This window comes from Gorilla gorilla, chromosome 1 (genome assembly GCF_029281585.2).
Source record: "Gorilla gorilla gorilla isolate KB3781 chromosome 1, NHGRI_mGorGor1-v2.1_pri, whole genome shotgun sequence".
Classification (NCBI taxonomy): Eukaryota; Metazoa; Chordata; class Mammalia; order Primates; family Hominidae; genus Gorilla; species Gorilla gorilla.
Genome location: NC_073224.2, coordinates 168,478,824 through 168,497,462, shown reverse-complemented (window position 1 = coordinate 168,497,462; position 18,639 = coordinate 168,478,824). Strand labels below are relative to the sequence as shown.

Below are 18,639 nucleotides of genomic sequence, written 5' to 3'. Positions count from 1 at the left end.
ATTGTGCCCTTTGAGAAACAAGAGATATTTACAATAATAACTTATTTTACAAATCTTGGCCACACTAAGAATTATGCTTAATACCTTACATACCTAATCTTTAATTCTGTCAAAGAACCCTGAAAAATAGGAATACTTATTCCTAGTATATAATTAATAAAACAGGGGCTCAGAGAGGTGAAATAACTCACCTAAAAATTATATAACTAGTAAAGATTGGGTACTGAGTCTGATCTGCACTTTTCACATCCAAATTGTAGTCTGATTCTATTAAATGTTAGTTCCTTTATTTTATATAATAGCTAATGCTTATTAAAAGATAAGCATCTTTATAAATGTTTTGCATGCTTATTTCATATAATGATTTCATTTCATAACTCCATTATTAAGCCTTTACCAGGCAAGGAAATGGATGTATCTGTTGCTTGAGGTCACATAGCTGGTCAGTGGGAAAAGCATTTTGGAAAGCTTAGGCCCAGGCCTTTCCATGCTATCCTTTCCTGCCTTCCTCCAGAAGCTCCCCACAACTTGGCATAGTGGGTGCTCAATTGGTGCTCACCTATTTGAAGGAACTGAAAAAAAAAACTGATAGGTTTAGCTTCTATAGACAAACACTTTTAAAAACTGTGATCTTTTCTCTCTACCATAACCATTCTCTCTACACAATGATTTTTCAAGATCTAAATTGTTTAGAGTACTGCCACCCTTCTGTTGGCTTTGTCCACATATATTGAGTATATATACATGTGAATCTCTTTGCTTCCTCATATTTTCCCCTTTAAAATGGCAACAATGGTAACACTGAACCATACCTATTGAATATTAAAATAAAACAAAATTCTTGAGCCAATTGGTGTTCTTTGGAGCATGATTTTTATACGAATAGTCTAGATTTTTCCACCAATTAAGATTTTAGTAAGTATTGCATATTCATTGTATGTTCTTTCAAAACACAACCACTTTGTAAATATTTTTGTTAACAGATGATATAGAATCTTTGGCACTGATTTTCTTAGTCTCTCTCTCATTTTATTACTTTGAGCATTTTTTGAGGTGCTATTTTTAAAATATGAACTTTTAGTTTAGTTATTTACTTCCTTTATTTCTATTGTTTGCCTGGTGCAGAAATGCTTTTTAGTCACTTTTTAGGCTAAAGTTACATTCATGCCTTTGGTTTAAAATGTATTAATTTTCCTTTGTTTCTCTCTTTTTTATCCTCTGAGCTTTATTTTTCTCACTTTCTCTGTACTTTAGTTTTTGGAAACTAGCCTAATTCTAAAGACCAGGAGCCCAATTTCTACAGCAAATCACAAACCACTGAGCTTTGGGAGTAATGTACCATCTCATTACCAGCACTAGGTCTTTTGATATTGATGAAACACTGAAACAAGAGCAATGAAGATTAAACCCCTGCTTATTTTTTAAAGCACTGTTAACTCCTCATACTGATACCTCTCTACACTAAATAGTCAAAGACAGAAACAAAACCCACACCACCAATAGCTATTCATCTTTGTTGTTGCCAAAGCAGAACTATATTAATATTAAAGAACTAGCTTTGGAAATAGTGACAAAAAGGTATTTTGGGCTGAGTTGATAAGAAACATCTAGCACGTATAGAATTTTTTTAACATAGCAGGCAAAAAAAGCACCTGCCACAAATAATCTTTCTAAACAAAGTAGAACAAACTGTTAGGTGGTGGAAAAGAGTGAAGAAATTATGTTTACCCGGCTCACAAAATCTTTTCTGATTAAAAAATATACATACACTTGTCAAGAAAGCAATCACCATTTTAAACAAACCCCAGCATCAAATGATATGACTAAGATACTTTTTATGCTCTGCTTTTCCATTTTTAATTCTCATTTATTTAATTTTCCATAAGAATTCATGTCATTAGAGGATTTTGACATTGTTAATTATGAAATAACAATGTTTTGATATTTATTACTTTTAAAAGCTGCAAAATAGCAAGTCTTCAAACCGCATAAGGCAAATAGAAGTTATTTTTATTAGGTTTATCTCAATGCCTGAGTCACATATGTACCTTAGTTCCTCTGGGCCTAAGTGTTATTAATTCATTAGCATCAAATGTGCATTAATTCAGCAAATAATTGACAGCTAACTATATACTGCCTGTATTAGGTGCTGGGGACAAAGTCATGGATGAAGCACTAACAATGAAATTTACATTTTAGTTGAGGAGGGCAAAGATAATTAAAATACAATAATTATTCTGTATAAGTGAGATAGAGAAATGAATTAATCATTAATCAGGGATGGGAAATTAAGAGTGGTAGGTGGGATGCAGCTGGAAAGCGGATAGTCAGGATAGGGCACACCCATTGGGGACATCTTTGCAAAGACTTGGAGAAGTCAGTGAGAGGCCATGTGGATATTTGGAGGAAGTTATGTTGCAGACAGGGAAACAGCCAGTATATTTAAGGCAACAAGACAGAGTCCACCAGGCATTGCATTTTCTAGGAATAGCACAAAGCCCAGTTTGATTGAAGAAGAGTGGCAAACAGAAAGAGAACTAGAAAATGAAGGCAGAAATATGACGGTATGAGACCGTGTAGGGTTTTGTAGACTGTTTTACTCTAAGTGAAAGGGGGAACATCTGGAGAGCTCTGAGGAAAGGAATGACATAAGTTATATTTTAAAAGTTAGGAATAGAGTGTATGAGGGCAAGCACAGTAACATGGGGCCCATTTAGGAAATAATGGAATAATTCATAATAGAGATGATGGTGTGAGTATTACAGGTTAAGCTACAATGACTGAACTGCACTCCAATGAGGCATTTGTGTGTGTATGTACATGTGCATGTATGTGTATGTAGATCTATCCATACAAAGGTATCAAACTTTTAAGTCATATGTGGCTCATAGGTTTTATCTTCAATGCCAACTCTTATCCACTGGTAGTGGCTGCCAGGTGTGCCCTAATGAGAGTCTAACGTCATGTTCAGGCTCAGAGAGAAAGAAAGAGCCCCATAATTATGAAAGGCAGCATTGCAGCAGTGATGTCAGGTGTGTTCCATCTCTGTTAAAAGGCAACTGTCAGTAGTTGATTTTAAGTAGCTAAGACTTTCTGGCTTTTGGCTTCAAAACACATAAAATAAATGAAAATGCCTAGCATTTAACAGTAATTTCTATAATAGCAGTATCTAAAAAGGTTTTTAAAATGTCATTTTCACTGAGGATATTTTTTCACCTAGATTCCTATTCCTTAGAAGCAAAGAGTGAAAAATGTATAGATTATTTTCTGTATTCTCTGGAAAATAACTGGTATGCCCTTGAGGAGTATAAATTTGAAAACCATATGGGTTTTTTAGGTAAACTCATCAACTATTACCATATTCTACTTATTTTACTTAATCTACTATGGATTTTAGGCCTTGATTGAAAACTAGTTTGCAAATATCAGCTTTTCATTCTATTACAGCTTTTCAAATAGGCTTTCTCTACACCAATTTTCATGGTGATTTTGAACACTCTAAAAGTGACTACATTCAGGCACATGAATAAAATACCAGCTGGATGTTAACCTCTGGTATGATTGGAATATTATTCACCTTCATGCAAGACTTTTTTTTTTTTTCATCTCCAGGGTCAACTAATTTTATTTATTGTTATTGCCTGTAACCCTTAAATATATAAGAATCTCCATATGCATCTATATAAAACAAAGCCTTGAAAGTGTTCCTTCAAAATAGTGATCATTTGCATTTAGTTGGCAGTACGAGTTTATCTTTCTGTATAATGCTTTTACATCTTTAAAAAGCCAATATCATAAATGAGATTATCCCCTTAGAAAACAATCTCAGACAAGAATAAATCAAGATATGGGAAACTTACAAATAGCCTTTAATTTAATGAATATTACCAGAAAGTGTGTGCAACTGAAAAGTTCTAAGACAATAATTTATTGCTGAATTTACAATGTAGGTTTTCCTTTTAAAAATGTATTATCAGCCTCTATCCAATAGTATTAATAATCTTCCATGCTTTTGTGGCTGAGCAAATGCGTATAAGATCATATAAATGTAAGTCTTCCAGTCTAACTCCTTCTTTACAGGGATGAAGAAACTGAGGCCCACAGAAGGTGGGTGATACCTGCAAAATCACAGTGAGTAAAATGCAAATACAAGAAAGTACTTCCAACTCACTAAGAGCTCCTTGTGATACTACACTGATTTGGTTCAAATTTTTCCTTATACAAAACTCTATCTACAACTTTCATGAGAAACTGAATAGAATATAATAAACCTCTAATATTTGAAGATGATAATTTGAGGTTTTTTTTGGCTAATAAAAGCATCTACAGAGTGTTTTCTAACAGCAGACACAAAAGTTACTAAATAAATAATTGTCCCCAAGCTTGAGGGTATTCCCATGAGATGATTGACCTTCATAAATTTAGTCTTTGTTTAGTTTAGATAATTGTGTGTGTGAGGAGGTAAAGAAAGGAGGAAAGGCAAATTCACCCCATTTCTTGTGCTCCTCTCCTTTGGCCTTATTTTTTTTTTTTATCATAAAACTTTGTTGGATTGTTTTAACTTTTCAAAAATAGACTTTACTTTTTAGAAAAGCTTTAGATTTGCAACAAAAATTGAATGAAAGACATAGAACTTCCCATATACCCCCTTATCCCCTATGCATAGAATCCCCCGATTATCAACATCCCCACCAGAGTGGTACATTTGTTACAACTGATGAATCTGCACTGACACATTATTATCTCCCAGAGTCTCCAGTTTATATTAGGGTTCGCTCTTGGTATTGCACACTATCTGGGTTTGGACAAGTGCTTAATGATAAGTTTCTAGCATTATAGTCTCATCCAGAGTATTTTCATTGTCCCCAAATTCTCTGTGCTCTGCCTATTCATCTCTCCCTTTCCCCAACCCTTGGCAAACACTGACCTTTTTACTGTCTCCATAGTTTTGCCTTTTCTAGAATGACATATAGTAGGAATTACATAGTAGGTAGCCTTTTCAGACTGTCTTCTTTCACTTAATAATGTGCAATTAACCATCCTGTATGTCTTTCCATGGCTTTATAGCATATTTCTTTTTAGTGCTGAATAATATTCCACTGTCTTTATATGCCTTAGTTTATTTATTCATTCACCTACTGAAAGACATCTTGGTTGCTTCCAAGTTTTTGCAATTATGAATAAAGCTACTATAAACATATGTGTGAAGAATTTTGTGCAGACATAATTTTTCAACTCCTTAAGGTAAATATCAAGGAGTGCAAATTTCTGGATCATATGTTTAGTTTTACAAGAAATTGCCAAACTGTCTTCCAAAGTGGCTGTACAATTTTGCATGTCTACCAGGAATGAATAAGAGTTCCAGGAATGAATAAGAGTTCCTGTTGCTTCACATTCTCTTCAGCATTTGGTGTTGTCAGTGTTCTAGATTTCGGCCATTCTAGTAAGTGTGTAGTGGTATCTCACTGTTGCTTTAAGTTGAATTTCCCTGATGACATATGATGTGGAACATCTTTTCACGTGATTATTTGACATCTGTATATTTTTTCTGGTGAGATGTTTGTTAAATTCTTAGGCCCATTTAAAAAAATCAGATTGTGTTTTTATTGTTGGGTTTTAAGAGTTCTTTACATGTTTTGGGTAACATTCCTTCCTCTGATGTCTTTTGCAAATATTTTCTTTTTTTTTTTCACCACAGAGCTTTCATGGTGAAAGAAGAGGGCAAAACTCAACCCGTCTCTTTAGACTTGGGAAGAATATGAAAGGACCAGGAGGGACAGCTTTCCTAATAACCTAGCTGATGGTTCACTTATTGTAAGCACATTCTCAAACAAGGTGACAATTAGGTTCAAATATCATCTTTGAAACACAAAGTAGATCTTACCCTTTTTATCCTCTTATTGCTAGTTTAGCTTCTACTGTTAGAAAGTTGATTCTTAATGTAATATTTGTCTAAGGGTCTGTTACAGGAGTCCTAAACAGATACATCAGCCATTTTATGTTCCTAAATGCAAGCCAGGAAAGAGCTAGAGATAAAAGCAAAGATGTTAATTTATGTAAAGTACTTAGCATGGTTCCTGGCAAGAATAACAAGTCAATAAATGATATTAATAATAATACTAATACTGTAAGTAATACCTAACAAGGCTATTTTTCTTATTATTTTTAAAATTCATACAGTCTCTAAAATCTTCAGTTACTTGTTCCTCTCACAGTGTTCCATACTACACCCTGGAGACACTGATCAAGCAGAGAACTGTGTTTACTTGATTGTCTGAAACAGCAGGCCGATATAGCAGTTGCAAGCATCTTGAGCAATTCTATTCCATATAGAGACATAAGAAACCGAGAGAAAGAGACACAATACATAGAAGATTTTTTGCACCACTTAAGTCGCTTAAAAATGAGAAAAAGATATATCCAGTCTTCTTTTTTTTTATAAGACCACATCACATTTTTAGGATGTAATCCCTAGTAATCAACATGACAGCCCAGCAGAGCAGAATCAGGAGTTCTTGCTGAAATAATCCTACACACTAACACTTTGTCTAATGTCATAATAACATCTGAAGATGCACCTTTTTCTCCAACTATTGAGCGGCTACATTCTTTCCTCTTTCCCTCACAGCTGTCTCCCAGGCAGATGATTTTAGTATAATATCTATAATCACTCCAGAGCTCTTTCCTGATGTGTACTTTGTTCTCTGAACCCTTTAAAGTTGTAGCCCCTCTGATTATTTTGGCCCCAGAGTTTCATGCCTTTTACACATTGTTATTCTAAATTCCACGAGTCATTTACTTGCTCATAATCCAGGTCTTTCAAGCCTCTTTGAGTTTGCACACTCGGTTCCACACTATTTGTCTCCATTTTTGTAACATTAGCCAAATTGACTAATATGAAGTCTGCTCAGGATGGTTCAAAATGAAAATAATGTGCTAGCTGAAGAGTAAATATTACTGAGCTGTGAATGATGAAGATTTGCTCAGAAATTTTGCTTATGAGTAGTTTGTTATGAAGCATACAAACCCTAGCATTCATTAGATTTTTTTTAGTAAAAAGGAGTAAATCTTTTCTTTTGTATGCAAAATGCACTTTTCCTTTAAATTTATGAAGTTTATTGGCTTATTAATTTTCTTTACAATATAATATATTTGCAACAATTAATCCTATATTCTTCCTCTTTGAAATACACATTTTCTAAAAACATGTTGATCATGAGGTAGATGGAATAAACTAGCTTACTTGATAGCTTTTCCAACAACCTTCTGATGTTTTTTCTTGTGCTGTAGAGGCTGGAAAGCTAAAAAATGACATTCCCAGACTCCATTGGAATTAGATTTCCAGAGGTGATTTATGTTCCACACATCAGATGTATATGCTCAAGATTTGTTTAACAGGGAAGGAGGCAGTGGTGTGTGGGTCCCTTTTGCTCATGTGAATCTTACAGGTATGGGTATGGCTCTCGAGTTCACAGTGCTGGTTACTGCTTGCTGATCTCAACAGTCTAAAGCAGGTTTTTTTCCAGAGGCAACAGTTTTGTGATGGACTTCCTAAATTATCCAGCTTCTTTATATTGGCCAAAGTAGTAGTTTCCTTGATGAGAAAGGATACAGTGTTCTGGGAGCTAATTCTGGTTAGCCTAGATAGAGCCTGTTATCACAGCCCTTTCCAAAACAATTTTGTCAACTCTAATGCCTTGTAAAAAGTCACTTTCTGCTTATGAGACCAGAGCAGTTTCTGCAATTTGACTCCCAACTGAACTGTTTCAAGTTTGAGATTCTGAAATCAGGGTTTGAGGTACTGAATATTTTTGAATGGTCTTCAAAGTTATCATTCCATTTCCCAGAGTTCTTTTCCAAACAGTGCAATAACTTTCTACCCACATTGTCATTCAGTAACTCACAGAATCAGATTCTTCATCCAATTTTTAGCTATATTATCCAAATATCCTTGTCACCATGTAGCATGAACTACCTATATCCCTTCTTCTATTATATTATGAACAGATGCACCCTGACTTCCCTGACTTCAAACACTGTTCAGATAGCCCATCTGAGATCCTTATCTTGGACTGTCTGCTTCCTGCAACTACTAATGCAAGCAGAAGTATTATACAATTCAAGATGTAATAAAATTAGAGGTTTTTCTTCTCACAAAGATGATGGTGTGGTATAATTGAAAATACTACACAGTTTGGAAACAGATCGACCTAGACTTGAAAAGTGGCTCCACTATTTTACTTACTATCTGTGTGACTTTGGACAGTTATTTGACCTTTTAAGTCTGTTCTCTGAGATTCAAATACCTTATAGGGTTCTTGTGAAGATCAAATGACATATGCTCATAAACATAGCCTGTTTTTCCTGTTGGAGAATTACTTCTTCCTCATTGTATGTAGTCTTGGTGGACGGATTAAAGATAAACAGATTCTACCATGTAAGCCAAATGAGGCAAATATTCCCTTTCTCTGTCTCAGGCAACTTAGGGAGCAGGAATAATGGCATATATTCAGCGAATTGGGAGCTCTTTCATGAGGTTTTAAATCTCCCAGGTAGATTGGAAGTTATTTATTAAAACAACCAAGGTAATAGCAGTGGCCCAAACAGTTTCATGCTGAGATTCCAGTTTTCTAATTCGTGGCCCTCCGGTGTTTCCTTGTTCCCTGCCCATTCTTAGGCTGCTTCACCAGGCTCTTATTGATGTTGTAACTCCTAGGATAGTTTTCTAATAAATCCCGTTTTGTGTAAGTTATTCGTGACGGTTTCTGTTGTTTCCCACACAAAAACACTGATTGATAGAGTATTTTTTCCTACTCTAAAAAAGAGAAAATGAAGCCATGGAAAGGTTGTGTTACTAATACATGGCTGTGTTAATAATAATCCACATAGATAGTAACTAGTAGAGTCATGATTTAATGTCAAGTCTTTCAGACTGCAAAATCTGTTCTTCTGCTTAAACAGAGCTTTTTTCTTTTTCCTTTTTTCTTTTTCCTTCTTAAACAGAGTTGTCTCACTAAGCCCAAATTTGTCTAACTGGCCTTATTTCCCTGGAGTATACCCTGGAAGTTTCCATGCAAGCCAATTTAAGTTACTTTAAATTAGGAAAGGCAGAAAACAAAAGCCCAAACCTTTGTAAAGGAGGAGGATTTGCTACATTGTTCTCAATTCATCACAGAAGAGGATGAAACTGAGTGATTACACTTGCTGGAGAGAAAAAAAGTCCTTCCCCCGCTCACCCCAAATAAAGCATTAACTTTATGTTAATCCATGAATTAAATTGAATTGTATTATTACTTAGTGCTAATCTATATAACCTACTTAAAATTTAATTGTATGAGTCATAGTTTGATTAGATGCATGCTATGCATCGTTCTTTACATTATAACATCATCTTGACATTATCAATATGATGTCTATAGAAGACATTAATTTCTTGTTCTGAAATACAGAAGTATTATTTTTACGTTCTTTTGCAGGATTGTATTCTTTTTGCTTATATTAATATCATGTGAAATCCACCCAAAGGTAGCAATAACAATTATATATTTGTTTCCATTTTGAAATACAAATTTAGAACTAATATGCATTTGGTACCCACCTCACTGAATATGAAATCTCATGACTCTTTACATCGAGTGCTTATGACAACATGCTACAGTGTGCATGGCCAAACACATTCTTCAAAAAAAACAACATAAAGGATATAAAGGCTGACATAAATGAGTATTATTCCTCAGATTGTTCATTGATTTGTTTCATCTTCTAATACAACATTGATAGACATATAATGTAGCAGATATATTCTTCCTTGCTGGCAGAATTCACTGTTTCAAACGTAAATCCCCAACAGTCTAAATCATTCTATGCGATGCCATACCTCCTCCCTGTGATTGCTTTACAAAAGAGCATGTGACTCAGTCTTGGCAATGATTGAGTCACACCTTGGCAATGACATGAAAGGGAAGACTGCTGAGGATTCTGGGGAATGTGTCTTCACTGATGAAAAGAAACACAGAAGAAAAAATTGCTTATCTTCCTTTGGCCATTGATGTATCTGCATGGAAAGCCCGTAACTGCAGAAGTCAACTGGGATTTTAACGGCTGTTCACAGAACACAGCTGAAACACTGGACAGAACTGGCTCCTTGAGTTGCTGAATTAACCCACTCTGGAACTAATTTCTTGTTATATGAAATAATAATGTTTCCTTTTTGCTTAAGCAACTTTGAGTAGGGGTTTTCCATGATGTGCCATCCAAAGCATCTTAATGATACACATAGCAAGTATTTCACAGGAGTTCTTAGCACAATCACCATGACAAGTGCTCACGTAATGTTTATTTAAAAAATTCAATTGGCCCTTCATATTCTTGGGTTCTGAGTCTATAGATTTAACCACCTACAGATCAAAAATATTTAAAAAATTGCACCTGTACTAAACATGTAGACATTTTTGTTGTCATTATTCCCTAAACAATACAACAACTATTTATATAGCATTTACATAGTATTAGGCATTATAAGTAGTCAAGAGATAATTTAAAGTGTACAAGAGGATGCGCAAAGGTTATATGGAAATACTATACCACTTTACATCAGGGACTTGAGCATCTTTGGGTTTTGATATCCAAGGGAGGTCTGAGAACCATTCCCCTGAGGTTACCAAGGGACAATTGTACTGACTGCAAGGAGGTTAATATTATCTGACATTATCACGGACTTCAGAAGACGTGAAGGAATATGTATTTATTTGGGCTAAAGATGAAAATAATGGAAGTGACTACAAGCAAGTAATGGATAAAATCAAAGTGTTATGATGGAGGAGGAGGCAAGAAAAGACACATTTTGGTACCTCCAATGACCACCTCAGGGCCTGACTTTTTTTTTTTTTTTTTAAATGAAAATATGACCTCACAGCAGAGTGTTTGTTCTCACTCTTCATGCTACTGTGAATGTCATCCAACCTTACCGTGGCCAGCCCGGCCTCTCCACATTTCCAGCCTGTGTGTACCACAGTAGCAAATGTTCTTTCATTCCCAAAGGGCTATGTCTTCAAAATGGAGAAACAGGACACCCACCAAATGTATAAAACAGAAAGTAAGACAGAAGAATGTGCTTATTGGCTTTTTCTTCTATCATTTAATAGAGTGCTATGGTTTTTGAATGTACCTGTCCCTCCAAAATTTATATGTTGAAACCTAATCACCAAGGTGATGGTGTTAGAAGGTAGAACCTTTAGGAGGTGATTAGGTCATGAGGGTTCACATTTCATGAATGAGATTAATTCACTTATAAAAGAGGCATCGCAGACCTGTCTCCCACTTTTTGCCCTTCTAAGGTACAAGGACACAGTGCCATCTTGGAAGCAGCAATGAAGCCCCTACCAGAAACTGAACCTACTGGCACTTTGATCTTGGAGAGCTATGAGAAATGCATTTTTATTATTTATAAATCACCTAGTTTATATCATATTAGAGCAGTAGGAATGGACTAAGAGATTGGGCAAGGGTGAAATACAATCTAAACTGCAAGTAAGAGTTTCAGGTATAAGAAAGAAGTAGAGACTCACAGGGAGTGAGCCTGTTTGCCTCTGTTAAGTATCCCTTGGGCACAGGATAAATTTTCTTTGTAATGGAAACTTCTGAACCATTTATAATAGTGTCAGTGCCTCTTGAAAGCTATCAATTAAACGTTTATCAAAAAAACATAAAGACCTTTTCTCCATTCTCATTATCAAGATCTCATAGTTAGCTAGGTACTTGATCTTGAAGCCTGTATCTTCAAGTGTTTATAATAATTCACAATCTCAATTTCTCTCATTTCTTCACCTCTTACGGCTCCTGGTTCAGCTCTTTTTACCTCCCTTCTCTAAACAGTAAGCAGCTTCTTGTTATTTTTTTTCTCAGTTTTATGTTGAGTTTTAGACACACGGATTTGACTCAGATTTTTATCTCTAAATAACCGTATAAAAATATTTACTGAATATGTGCAAGACACAAAGCTGGTTAGGTTAAATAAAATGATACGTAAAACTTTGACTTTGTTTTCAAGAATCTCAGAATCCACTGGGAGTCTGATATTTAAACAGTTCAACGACAGACATACTGTGATAAGTCCCATAACAAAAATATGTAAAAAATGAAAACGAAAGTAGCTTGCCTCTCACCATAGTCTGTAAGGCATCCCCTATTGGGCTTCTCCTTTTATTTCAAATTTGCTATGTTCAAGATAGAATTCACCATCTTTCCTCCCAAAATTGTTCTCCATTGTGATGATTCTATTTCTCCTAGCTGTTGCACAGTTAGCTTAGTCACTCAGGCTTGAAAGATGGGTATTCTTTGCATTTTTCTTAGATTCATACTCCCCATCTAGCCATATACTAAGTTCTGTTCATTTTTCTTTTGAAATATCTCTTTTATCCTTCTGTTGTACAGTCATTACCATCGCCCTACTCCAAAATTGGATCACTTTATACTTATATTCCTGCAATTTCCTAGCAGATGTCTATGAATCCAGGCTCTCCCTCATCTAAATCATTCTGTGTACTTCAAAGACCCACCAAATTCTAAAATAGGGAGACGTTGACCTCTAATGCAACAATCTCTACAAATCAACCCCAAAATGTAGATGAATACCCATCTACTATCCACATACTTATTGATGGGAAGCCCAATTTTTCAAAAAAACTTCTTACTTAATTTGTAGATTATTTTACTTGATAGAAAAATTCCCCTTGTTTTGGTAAGTCTACATCTTTGTTGCTCTATTTTTCTCCCTTGAATCCTTGTTTGGATTCCCTGAAATATAAAATCTCATCAAGCCTTTGAAGAAAACTATTTTCTCTTTTTAAGTCCTATGTTTTAAAAACTGGTTAAACATATACTGTTTCCGTAATTGAATCTGATATAAATTTTAGACCACGATATCTTGATTGCCCTCCTATTGGTATTTTACACTTTTTCGCATTATTTAAAATACGGTGTTCAAATATAAAGAGAATACTTCACAATTTCTTTACACAGATTTTTCATTATTCTGCTCATCAACCAAATTCAAGTATCTTAAATATTTCCAGTTTTTATTGTATCAAAACAAAACTTCTCTCCCTGAGTTCTACCTGACTTTAAAAGCCATCCAGAATTTATGTGTTTTGCTCTAGTCCAACTTATTTATCTCAGCTACCTAAAGCATATCCCACATTTGCTGGGATGGGATCCTTTCTTTAGCCTCTCCTTTCATTCACTTATTCACATTTCCAACTCTTTCCTTATGCTTATCCTTTTGCCTGAAGTGACTTATCTTTACCTGATTTTATCTTCTCTTTCCTTGAACACTCAGTTTTAGATAGTATAATAAGGAATTTCACCTCATCAAAGAGAGGTCTGGCTTTTGCCTTCAGCTACTGGGAGGTGACCTCTAGGTTCCTGCAGTGTCCTGCCTGATAGGAATCCTTTCATTTGCTAGTGTGTTTGACTACTAGACCACTTAACAAGGTGATTTATGATGGGGACTTTGAGGCCATGCTATATCACCTCTAATCTCATGAAGAACTGATGAGTAAAGGTTGCCTGACTTTTGTGAGTGGTAGGAGACTAAAGGGCAGCCAATGCCAGCACTATGTGATTAAGCCCCAGTAAAAACTCTGGACACTGAAGGCTTGAGCCAGCTTCCCTGATTGGCAAACTCTGTGTGTATTGCCACACATTGTGGCAAGGAGGAGGTAATACCATCCATGACTCCACAGGAAGAAGACAGCCAGAAGCTGTGTATTTGGACCTCTCTCAGACTCTGCCCTATGTATCTATTCCATTGGCTGAGTTTTTGTATTCCCCTGTAATAAACCATGACTATAATAGTTTTCAATGAGTTCTGTGAGTCCTTATAGTGAATTATCAAATCCACGTTTAGTCATTGGAATCCTTTAAATTGTAGCCAGCTGGTCTAAACTGAGAGTGGTCCTGGGGACCCAGGAACTTTATGACTTGTGTCTGAAGTGAGGACAGTCTTGTGGGGAGAATTCCCTGAAATTGCATTGTTGGTCAAACTCATCACACAGACCCACTTCCTTCCTGAAGCATCCTCTAAGTACTACTTCCCTCACTGATGTTGCTTCCTTCTAAATATCTATATATTGACTGTTCACCCTTGAACAGTGTGGGTTTGAGCTGCACAGGTCCACTTATATCTGCCTCTGTCACCCCTGAGACAGCAAGAGCAAACCTTTCTCTTTCTCTTCCTCTTCAGCCTACTCAACATGAAGATGACAAAGATGCAGACCTTTAGGATGGTTCACTTCCACTTAATAACTAGAAAATATATTTTCTTTTCCTTATGATTTGTACTAACGTTTTCTTTTCTCTAACTTACTTTGTAATCAAAATACAGTATCTAACACACATGAAATACAAAATACGTTTTAATTGGCTGTTTATATTATTGGTAAGGCTTCTGGTCAACAGTAAGCTCTTAGTAATTAGGTTTTGGAGGAGTCAAAAGTCATGTACAGGCCAGAAGTGGTGGCTCACGCCTATAATCCTAGCACTTTGGGAGGCCAAGGTGGGTGGATCACTTGAGGTCAGGAGTTTGAGACCAGCTTGGGCAACATGGTGAAACCCCATCTCTACTGAAATACAGAATTAGCCAGGCATGGTGGCACAGGCCTGTCATCTCAGCTACTTGGGAGGATGAGGGAGGGGAATCACTTGAACCTGGGAGGCAGAGGTTGCAGTGAGCTGAGATCGCACCACTGCACTCCAGCCTGGGCAATAGAGTGAGACTCCATCTCGGAAAAAAAAAAAAAAAAAGAAAACAAGAAAAAAAAGTTATACACAGATTTTTGACTACACAAGGAATTGCTGCTCCTACCCCCTGCATCATTGAAGGGTCAACTGTATACTGAATATCACAAAATTTGTCACAGACATAGATCACTGGAGGTAACATATTAAGCTGACATTACGATAAGTACCAGCAAAGGTTTGGATTTGGGTACCACGGATATTTAGCAATCTTGTAACTTCTGAGATCAGAAGACAATAAAAGAAGGAGAGAGAAGACTATTATAATGCTGTGAAAAAGTATAAGAAGAGAGGATGGTAGTGATACTGGCAAGAAGGCATCAATCATTTTCCTAAGGAACCACTGTATTAACAATATAGTTCAACAGTTCTATCAACATGTTTTAAAGCACTTGCTAGGCAGTGAAAATGTGTCATCAACTCTCCAGGGATGAATAGTTGATGATGGTATTTGATCATTCTTGCAACATTTTTTTTTGATAGAAGTTTATTTCAGAGGCTTCATACTTTGGGAATAGGTCGCTGCCTTTCCCACATCTTACAATTTTATATGAGCAAGACCATCTACGTGCTCTGCCTGTGACTGGTAGTTTTCTTTTTAATTATATTTTTTCGTATTTCTTTTTTCATGAAAGACGCCAAAAGTCAGTGTGGTGACCCTGTCAAGTTTAACATAAATGGATAATTCTGAGTGATGTGAGATACTCTAAATAGAGAGAAAACAGAAAGAGTAGTCATGAACAGCACATAAGTACAGCAATATGGGAACAGGAAATAAGAAACCAGAAGGAACAGAGGAATTAAAAGGGCAGAAATGGGCTCACATTGGCTTCCAGAACTAGAAGGAATTGGAGGAAGATATTCATAGAAACTCAGAAAAGTTCTGAAATCAGAAATGGTGATGGGTTGATTCTTGGCTTGAGTACAGCAGCAGGTGGTAAAAAAAGGGGATAGAAAGAAGGAAGGTATTCGTTGGCCAGAAGTTTGATATCCTTTCCTTGTGGAAAACATCTTGCCTTTTGGTTTTATTTTTACTTCTCTGAGAACTGTAAGGAGACCAGGATTCATATTTCCTTGGGCTAGGATTATGACAGATTACATTCTTTTTTTTTATCCCTAGATAATGCTTTTCAGAAAGAAAAACATCTCAAATAGGCATCCTGGAGGGCCCTGAAGGACCCTAAATTGGGACAATTCTATAAAAACAGGATGTTTGATTATCTCTTGTTCTGCTAAAATCACACTACAGAGCCTGGCTGAGCTGGGGGATGTGCAATAGATCAGTAACAAGGCAAGAATTCATTATCCACCTGCTAGAGTTCTATGATAACCTATCAATGGAATAAGTGTGTAAATCTCTACTTTTTAAGCAGTCTTCATATTTCACAAAACCCCTTTGTAGCTAGTTAAGCCACTTGCAACTTTCCTAACATCCATTTTCACTACTGGAAAATGGATAAATCAAAATAATGCGTTAGGTTTTGATGTGCTTAATCTGGTTTCTGTTTGAAACATTAGCATTTATGAATCAGATATGCAAAGTGTGGTGTGTCCAATTTCCATAACTCTATCCCTCTTCAGTATACTAGAAATAATTGGGCCACGAGTTTATTAATATTGAAATTTCCAGTACAAAATGCATTTCTAGTTGAAGTGATACCAGCTAGTATTTTACATACTGGTAAGTGCTGATCAATTGGTAGACATTGTTTCTGTTCCTGATGTTTGAAGAAAAGAGAAACTACCTTTTCTGATTAAAAGAAATGCAGTCATTCAGTAAGCAATGCACACAATCTTTACAATTTCCTGTGTTCAAATAGTCTTCTGAAATTATAGCACATATGTGTGTATATCATAAATATAGATAAAAATATCAGCGTTCATTCTAAATTGCTTAAAATATGTATTTCTCTTTTAAACAGAAACATTTACTATAATTCCATAGTTTTTTTTCAAATATGCTTTTTTCTAAGACAATTTAAGGAGCTTTTTGAAACAGGGTTATTGATCTCTTTTATAAGATCAGATGAATAAATTATTTCCAAGAAAACTGATTCCCAGGATAGAATTGGTATGTTGTTTCTCTAAATTTTGGTGGTTTAAGAACTCATCTTGTTCATTTTCAGCATATAATCTATAGTTTTTGAGAAGCTAAATGGAAAGAATGATGAAAAATGCACAGTTGCAAAATTCAATTTTAGAAACACAACTTAAAAGGCTTATTTAATATGCTGCAGGTGTAAACATATGCAGCATAGGAAAAGATGATGAGACATAGATCAAACAATTATTTCAGGTAAAATAAAACCTAACACTTGTGTTTTCTGATTAGAACTTCCCTTTCCATTTATTGATATCTGTTTCATTCAAGACAGAATGCAAAACTATATATCTTCTATGTTTTAGTCAGGGTAGGATGCTAAATTATATTTTTAAAAGACATCATTTAGCTTTTTCCATTGCAGAAACAAATGTACACTGAATTAAAACTTAGGAGCTGATAGCTTCCACAGGCTGTTGCGTATCACCAAAAACTCAACATGAGTTCATTAATGCTTGTTGAATTGGAACTTTTTTTTAAATCTGAGCCTGTCCTGTCTAATAAAATATACAAACAAGAAAATATGAACTCATTTAATAGTTGAAAGGTAATGGTCATCTAGTAGCCTCTTCTCTTGGAATGGTTTAGCAATTCATTGCTGCATGTATTCAGATTAATTTTATAGCATTAAAATGATAATATTGTAAAACATGCCTATATCTCTTTCACATACTTCCTTCTGGTTTAGTAAGGATTCTGCAGTAAGATAGTGTGATGGACTAGTTGACTTCCCAAGGCCTATTATTCTATGAAGTGAAAATTAATATCCTTTTAACAGAAAAGCCTGGTTTCCAATTATCAGTAGAGCAGATGTTGTGCTTTTCTTCTGGATATAAAGAAAAGGGATGTGCATATCATGCTTCAAGAGGTGTAGCAATATAAGTAAGGCTTTTTCACTCTGCTTTACTGCTACCCTGAGGGTAAATTGCTCGGGTGTGCAGCTCCATCCTGCAATTCCTCCAAATATCAGAAATGAAAAGCACAGCTATGAAAGGTCCAGGCTTGGCTTTCCTCATCATAAAATTATGGGAATGTAACTCATACAGCTGCTGTGACTACCTGCTGTCTGCCAGATCCCCTTGCTTCCACTTTTTCTGCTTACTGGGTATAGCCAGTCATTTCCAAGAGCTAATTTGCAGTTGATTATGCAATCTGCCAAGCCCAATCAATGTGCATACTCATGACCACTCATAAGATCATTTGCCTTAATCATAGGAGACCTGGAGGTCACTACTTCACTATAGGGAATATATTCAGTAGAGATAGTTGTAGGGGTGCCCACTACCCAGCTGCCTGCCAGGTCTCTTGGCTTCCATCATTTTCATCTCTTGGATGAAGCCAGTTTTATCCAAAGTCGCTTCAAAGGCAAATCCATTTCCTACCAGTGAGAAATCCTCTGCTGACTACGGACTTCTGAGGCAGCAAGATACATATAAATACCTTGACAAAAATTCAGAATTCAGCTTTCTTCATTTTCTCTCTTTTTAAAAAATTTAAGTAATGTTAGTTTTCAGCAAGATTTTATTCTTTTCCATGTGACAAAATGAACTGTCATTAGGTGTCTAACAGAATGGTCTTCTAAAAATCAGGCCTCTTGTTGGGATTTACTGGGCTCATGATATCTTTCCATATGTATAAGCCAGTTTTTATTTCTTACATTCTGAAATTTCTTTTTAAAAATGGACCAGATTATATTTCAACACATGCTTGAGGATTGTGACTTATAGATCTTGGCAGTGTAC

The 18,639-nt window shown here is 35.7% G+C and overlaps 1 protein-coding gene and 1 long non-coding RNA gene across 2 annotated transcripts in view; one reads left to right on the top strand and one right to left on the bottom strand.

The window, feature by feature from the left end:
- LOC109024774 (uncharacterized) overlaps positions 1-18,321 on the top strand; it is a 417,600-nt gene extending 399,279 nt beyond the window's left edge. The window contains exons 7-9 of the long non-coding RNA XR_010130710.1: positions 4,081-4,131; positions 5,699-5,814; positions 9,004-18,321. This is a non-coding gene — a long non-coding RNA (uncharacterized lncRNA). The remainder of the gene's footprint in view (positions 1-4,080; positions 4,132-5,698; positions 5,815-9,003) is intronic.
- NEGR1 (neuronal growth regulator 1) overlaps positions 1-18,639 on the bottom strand; it is an 874,525-nt gene that overhangs the window by 77,024 nt on the left and 778,862 nt on the right. The window lies entirely within an intron of this gene.